Below are 8,612 nucleotides of genomic sequence, written 5' to 3' on the forward strand. Positions count from 1 at the left end.
ATTGATAAAATTAGCTGCCTAGATTTAATTCTACTATTGAAATCATCCAAATCATGTTTATAACTGTTTTTTTATGTGCGGATACATCTAAAAATCGAGTCAAGTTATTTCAGTGCGACAAGAATGGCTATGTCCAAATAGTGACTTTATTTTATAGTCGAAATCCGGCAATTTTATCAGAATTTCATGCGAATAGTAGCATAATTTACCGTTTGGCAATTTAACAATGCCTTTAGGTGATGTAAATTTGAACCCTTTTAACTTATAATATTTATTTATGGGTTGTTTTTTTTATTTAGAAGTGATCAGCCCATTGGGAATATTGCACAACTCTTTGATACACCTTCCCCTGATCTTTCTTCATCGAATGCTCTTCTCATCTCGAATGTGATGAGTTCAAGTGTCTTGCGGAGTGTGAGAGCTTGCATGTATGTTTCTACTTCATCCGTATCTTTAGCACCTTAACATATTTATATGCAATTTTGTAACCAATCCATCCCAAGTCATTACATATGATATTATTCTTGTTTTAGATTTGTAAATTAAATCAAGTTCCTTCGCCAAGATGTCATACTTCCTATATTTTTCATTCTTTCAACTTATATTTAGTCTTATATAAAAATTTACATCTACTAAATCATTAAATTTCGCTATATTCTCAACTTATGATATACGACATGTAAAATTTAAATTAGTTGTCTATATGATTACTATCAAATTGATTTTATTTTACAATCCCTTTTTGAAGATAAATAAAGCATTATAAATATGTCATATTTTTTATAAAAAAACTGTGGGAACAATGTATTAAGTCACTAATTATATCAAAACATACATTTTAATTCTACAAAATTATATAAAGATTTATATAATCAAACTTAAAATATAATAAATGTGCCTGAATATTTCGGTTGTTTTGGATTGCTGTGTATCAGATCAACAGTTTATAGCTGTATTCATTATTATAATTCTAAAAAAAAACATGGTACGGAAAATTTACGACATATCTGAAGAAGAACATGTCTCTATATAAAATTTGCCGTGGTTTTCTAAATTTATTCAAAAATTTTCAAGAAAATTAAAAAAAAAGAATAATCTAATAAAAATTAGGTAGAAATAATAAAATATACTTGGTAAAAAAATTTCAACTTAAGTTATTGTGGAAAAACTATAAAATAATATTTTAGGAAAAACGAGCTATTTTGGTTTCTGAAGTTTCAAATAATAATCATACAATTATATATTTTCTATGTCTTAAAACTTTATTTTAAAATTAATAATTCTTTGATGTAAGTCCGAATGAAAACTCGAAGGCTTATTTTTAATCTTATATTGGAGGCTTCAATGCTTTGTTTATTTGGAGCTTGTAAAGAATATCGATTCTAATTTGTTTATAACTTCGGCTATATGAATATTTATAAAAACAATTAAATAATTCAAATTCATATATCCAAATAAATAATATATAATAAAATTTATGAATTAAGAATATCTAGTCTAATCTTTACTATATCAATTTAATTATCAAACTTACATTTGAATATTTTAATCTTAATGATTAAGCATGGGAAATAAATGCGACTCCGATAGTAGAAGGATAAAATACTAAAATATTCATAATGAATAAAATGCTTCATATACTCATATCATAACATCGAAATTGCTTCTATTAAAGCCTTTAAAGTAGAATAATTAAATAAAAATTTTTAAAAACACAGATAATGGAAGTTTTACAATAAATATAAAGTTAACAAATATAACAATGTGACTTCTAAAAAAACTTGAATGTTTATTAACGTTAGGATTTTATATTTTTTAAATTGTATTCAATATTTGTATTTCGATTTGGTATGCCTTAAAAAAATTCGTATCCTATAAAAAAATGTTCTATTTTACATCAATATTTTGCCTTTGTGCAATATATGAATATATTAGGTCAAATCTGATAACAGTATTTATGATTTTTTATGAAATGAAAGGAGGCTTATTATCTTTGAATTAAATTATATTATTATCTATTGTGTATACATTACTATTACAAAAAAAGATTTTATATTTTTGGCTTCATTTAGTATCATTTATAGACGTTTTTTGGGGGTTGAAAATTATTTTTTCGACACAAACTTTTAGTTTGCTAAAACGTCACTTTTACTCCGCAGAAATGATTAACACATGCTAGTTAGTTTTTTTTAATATAATTATTTAATGCGAACGAAACTATATAACTTATTGAACTGATTTCTAAAGGCCTTGAATTGGCTTTATTTTTTTTTGCAATTATTTTCTATTATATCGGTATAATAGAGATTGATAACGCCTTCGGTTTCATCCATATTCACTTTTTAAAGTTTTCGGATTTAAAATATATCATGAATTTTTTTAAATTGTATATGAATTTTTCGTTGATATGGTTACAGTAAAAACTGTGAATATATACTAAAATATATGAACTTTTATTGATTTATATATTTTTTATCTTTTAAAGATGATATTAAATAAAAGACAGCAAGGTATAAAGATTTTCTTCCATAAATTTAAAGCTAGTTCATATATTTTAAAATGCAAAGAATACGAATAGAGCAAAAATATATATTCATTATTATTTACTGTGTTCACATTCTACAAAAATTCCATTATATATTGTAATAAATTAGTTATTGCTGTATATTTCCTCCTGCTTTTTTCTAAAATCTTATATTATTTATTAAGAAATTATAATAACTAAATTATGTGATGATTTAAAATTTTATTTTAGGGATAAGAAATAGAGCCTAAAAGCATAAATCAAGTTGTATTTTTTCAAAATACGATTTTATAATAACTAGCACCAATAATCATATGAACAATGTTTATCACTTTATTTTGCAAAATATAATAAAATAATGGCGAATACAGACGAATAGAGCAATTAAAACATTCATTATATATCTTTATGCATAAGTATACTTCTTTATCTATGATAATAGTATGATTTTCGTTTTCTCTACTAAGATGAACGAGAAGCTGTAAAGTATGACTATTTTTCGTAATTATGAAATATTTTTTTTTCCTCTGTTGCATAAAATGAAAAAATTAATTGCGTATTATAGACATTTATACCATATGCATATGAATTTTGTGATATATTAGACTTGACTAAAATAAAATACATTGATTATAAATGATTAAACAAGATTTTTCTCTATTCTATGTTTTTAAAACGCATTTTTAATATTTTAAGCTATAGAAGCCCACATATACATTTTTTGTCATAATATACCGTTTTGGCCTTCATAAACTTTTACAAAACAAAATAATCACTTTATTATCTAGAGAAAAAAACTTGCAAAATGGAATTTATTTACCCTTTTTGATACAAATATCATTAGATTCACTAAAAATGTTATAAAAAATAAATTCAACTCAATTGTTTGATTATATAACTTGAATCCGTAAAACATTTTCTATATAAATTCAAGATTATTTTAAAGATATATAGCCATTTCTGCAAAATAATAAAGAGTTGAAATCATTGTTATTTTTACGCATAGTAAAAGTAAACTATGAATATTATCTTTCCAAATAATGTATAATAAACGCATGGGTGATTAATTTGCCATATAATTATGAATTACGGTATTATATAGTTTATATACCCAAGAAACAGTTTAAAATTTGTTTTAAAATCTATATCTCGTAATATTAATCAAAAAAAAATTTAAGTTCAAATTGATTTTTCGGGTTGAGCAAAAATAAAAATTTGTACTCTCAAGCCAGTCGATAAATATTATAAAGTATTTTAGTGAAATCCTTTATTCGTAAAATTTTTGTAATTTTACAACTAAAACCTCATTGCACTTGAATTATTTTTTTTAGATCTTGATATTAATGATCCTGTAATGAAATACTTTAAAAAAAATGTTTTTAGTTTATATAACTTTTAGATTTGTGATTTAGTTTTTATATCGTTTTTTTATCTAGAATTATCAACCAGATGTATATCCACCGCATATTAAATTTGAATTTTTTATTCATCAGACGTCAGTTATTATATCTATATACATTTTCCGCCTTTCTATATGAAATCTTGATAAAACATATATTTATAATACCTGTATTAAACGCGTTTCTTTTCTTCATAGACTTTCATTATAAGATCTTATAAATTTCAATTATTTGATGATGATCTGAACCACGTTTTTTTTATATAGCTATAAATATTCGAATGAGTTATGAAAATGCGAAAAATATATAAAGACCGCAAAATGATTTGATGCTTTGCATTGAAATATCTTTTTATGCCGATAAATATATTATAAGGTAAACACGTCAAATATAAGGAAATTTATATGAAAATGATTAAAATTTTACTATTATAAATGGAATCTTACTTATTTTTCTGGATGATTGTTTGTGATCATGTCTTTAAAAATAAAGAATTATAACACAAATTTACTTAATGATCAGCAGAAAAGTACTAAATCAGAATATTATAAAAATAAAAATCAATAAAAATAAAAGCCTTGTGAATTTAATTATTGCAAACGATATATTTTAAATTATAAATAAATCTATAAATAAAAAAATCTTGTATCTTTTTACTTTCCTCTCTCCCGTGTATATATCAAAAAACCCAAAATTTTTTCCCAATTGCCTTTAACACCTCAAGTTATTTTTATGCTTATTTTTAAGAAATAGATTCATGTGTATGTGTTGTAGATGTTTCTGGATTTTTTTTTGATGTTTAAGTATGTTTTGAAAAGCCATAAATTATGATTTTATAACATTAGATATTTACTTACTAGATAATATCGATGAATACTAAAGATAGGCATTCAGAAATTTTTAGGCATAGACTATAGGCATTATTATGATACATATTGTTTTCTAAAAAACATGAAGGAATCATTTATTATAAAAAAACAATGTATATAAAATTAATCAATTTACACTTCCGAGGGAACTTGGTTGTAATTTTTTTTATTTATAATATAGAATTCCATAAATTTTCAAACAATATTTTATCACAAAATTGTTCACACATTTTTATAAAAATACTGTTTATATTAATTTAAAAAAAAATTGTACATTTTTTGTGTATCCTAAAACTTTATTATTTAAAATTGTTGTATACTTGTATAAAACTATTTTTATTATCCTAAATAGTTGTTGTCATAAGTTTCTAGATATGTAATTATTATATTCAACAGTGTATTTTCGTATTTTCAACGTCTATCACATATATATCAGTTTCATTATTTTCCTATTGTTTCTATTCCATATTTTAGTCGTTAATGCAAATTTAAAATTTCATACGGTAAGTAATAGTAAACCATATATTTTTTTGAAGTTTGTTTCATTTCAAATCAAACTCGTGTATTTTAAAATTTTAAAATCCAATTCAGGACAATCTCTAGTTTCAACTATTCTATTTGACAAGGAAATATATTCGAAAACAGTTTATTTTGGCATATTTTATAGATTTAGATGGTGATGCATATATTCAATAATACAGAATCTAGCTAATCAAGTTAGATGACGGAGTAAAATCTATTGAACTAAATTTTATTAAAAATATTGTAAAAGTAACAATAAAAGGCCATCACACAAAATATATAAAAATAAAAGATTTGTGGGATAAGGCGTATCGCATTTTTTATTATCCTTGATTTTTTTATCATTAAATGACGAATCATAATATCAATGCACGAAAAAGTGTATATAATAAAATAAAACACCTTTAACCATAAAATAAAGCAAAAAAATGTGATTCATTATAAAAATTATTTTTAATTATTACATGCCTTTTATTCTGGTCACAATCATCTGAAAATTTGATCATAAGTTAAATATGAATTTAAAAATGGGACAAACTTGCGAAATTATCTAATTGAATAAATAAAGAAGAAAAAAATATATTTAAAAATATTATAAACAATGTTACGAATGAAAAAAAAAGATGATGATTGAGCTATATGCTAAAGAAATACAAAAGCATACGCACAATGGGCATCTCGAAAAAAATTATTTTTTAAAAGATGTAAACATGAGTTTCTAATATTACATGTAAAGTAGAATATCGTTTAGTGCAAGTAGGCTTAATTCATAAAGAAGAATTATTGGGTGGTTTACAAATACACACGGGAAAACTTATAGAGCTATAATACCTAAATACGCTCTTATGTCATGAAAAAGTGGTATCAATCCATTACAAGATGTTTCGATGACCATGAATATCTAAAAATGAGGGAAAAGCCTTAAAATATTGTAAAAATAACACCTAAAAGACATACCGACATTTCTATTTGTATATTCTCACCTTTGTAGTTCTTTCAAATGTATAATTATGAGATAAGATACTTTAAATACATAATGAACTGTAAGTTATAATTAATAATTTTATATCTTCTGAAAATAGAATTTGCACAGAAATTACGATTTAAACATATATTTACAAGAAATAAAAAGTGTATATGGGGGTAAAACTAGCTTTTTTGTTCGCAAATATAAATTGATGCAAATCATAAAATCTTACATATTGTCTTCTCTTCAATAATAACACAACCGTTTATACATATAAAACATTTATTAAATTTAATGCATAAAGAATCATTTCTAATCACACAACAAATAAAATTTATATAATCCAGTCATAATATTTCTACTTATGATGGTAACGCTCGTTTCTTTCTATTTTTTTATTTAAAAAATAAATATATTTTTCATGCAATAAGCTTTTTGACATTTGCTTCAATAAAGAGCACAAGATAAATTCAAAAAAAAATGCTGCAATTTTGATTAATATTTTTATTATGTTCAAATAAACATTGATATTTTATAAGATGTAATTTATAAATTATTAAGAATCACATGTCTGATATTAAAATATGATATTCGTGATATTAATTAAAAAATATTTGAAATTCTACCATAAATTATTTTTTTCATCTAATTCTACATTTGAACTAAAAATCAATATTTCTATTATAATTCTAAATTCTGGGTCATCACATTCAGGTTATATAATTATTTATTCAACGGACAATAGAAAGCTTTTTAAAAGTAAAATATTAGATCGGGTGTTACATAAATCTATATTTTTTTTGTAAAGAAATAAAATCATATTTGAAAAATTATTTATTTCTTGTAAATAACATACATGAACATCAATAAATGTTGTAGCTAATATTATAATATAAAGGCGTTTAGAAAGACAAGTCTTTACTTGTAAAATTAAAATTTATATTGAATGTCCGCCCATAAAACAATTTAAACTATAAATCTGAAAACTAGACTAAAAAAGTATAAATTCTAAGGAATATAATATTTGATATTAATATATTAAATTGAATTTCCACAAAGGTTAGATAGCTATTTAATAATAAATAAAACAGAAAATATGTCTTTAACGGGCTTCTAATACCTAAAAATAGCTGTTTGTATTTTCAGTATGCAAACATTGTCGCATATATGTGTTGGTAGCTGAAGCAGAAATAATATTAGAAGTGATAAATAAATTTTTTAAAAATTGTTGTGGGAATTACAGATAGATAACAATAGAATACAAATCTTTAAGATCATTATGTTGCAATTTTAAATATTTTATCTTCTAAAAGTATTATTTTACGAACGCAAATTCAATATTTAATCCTTTACTTTTAAAATAATTAACATTTTTAATCCTTTCATAATAGTTTGTAAATACCACTTCATACGATTCTAATTAAAAATTTATATTTATTAATATAAGTCGGTGAGTGAAAACAGCGAAATTTGCTTTGAGCACAAATAATAACCACCAATCGCATATTTGTAAACATAAATGGCCACAATATGATACAATTTTTATTACGAATTGAAATAATGACATTTAAACAATCAAAGGTGTAGTTTATGTTGGCGAACTTGACTTTCAAAGGACTGTAAATAAGCGTATATTGTTTTTAGACCAATATTTTAAAAAAAAGATATAGATAAATGATGTATTAGCATACATGACATAGTTCGGAAATATTTAGAACTCGAATTTTAGTATGTTAATCACAAGTTTGCGTCGAAAGAAGTAATTCGCATTACAAATGCAAAAAATATTACTGTATAGTTCAAGTCGTAAGAATTTTGAATGCAATAGATCTAATTCATTTTATGAAAAAATAAAAACATAGCTTTATATTTTAACATTTTTCTTTGTTTTAAACATTAGAAATTCAAGATTTTATTTCTCTCAAAATGTTGTATATCTAGAAGATAACAGAAAACAATATAAATTTTAGATTAAAAAGTGTTAAGTTTATTTTTAAGTGATTGACATGCCTAGATTTCATTTCAGGCTTGTTTTAGGGCATTCTAATATAATGATATTTGCTAATTAAAAACTTACAAATCAAAATATGACACTTCGCAACCTCTTCTGGGCCCTGAAATTTAGAATTATCAAGATTTTGACAGTGTTCATCTAATTTTTTTTCAAATATCTCGTATTTTTTCTTTTTGTCGTGAAAGTTATTGACCGAAAGAAATTGGCAAATCCAAAATAATCTTTTATAGTGTTCTGAGGAAATATATATCGGTAAAAATTCATGAACTTCTTCTTCTAGTGGGTTTTCTCTGTTCATATAATAATTAAAAATCTT

The sequence above is a fragment of the Rhyacophila brunnea genome, unplaced genomic scaffold (assembly GCF_057557595.1).
Source record: "Rhyacophila brunnea isolate RB1 unplaced genomic scaffold, BYU_Rbru_1.0 scaffold_57, whole genome shotgun sequence".
NCBI lineage: Eukaryota > Metazoa > Arthropoda > Insecta > Trichoptera > Rhyacophilidae > Rhyacophila > Rhyacophila brunnea.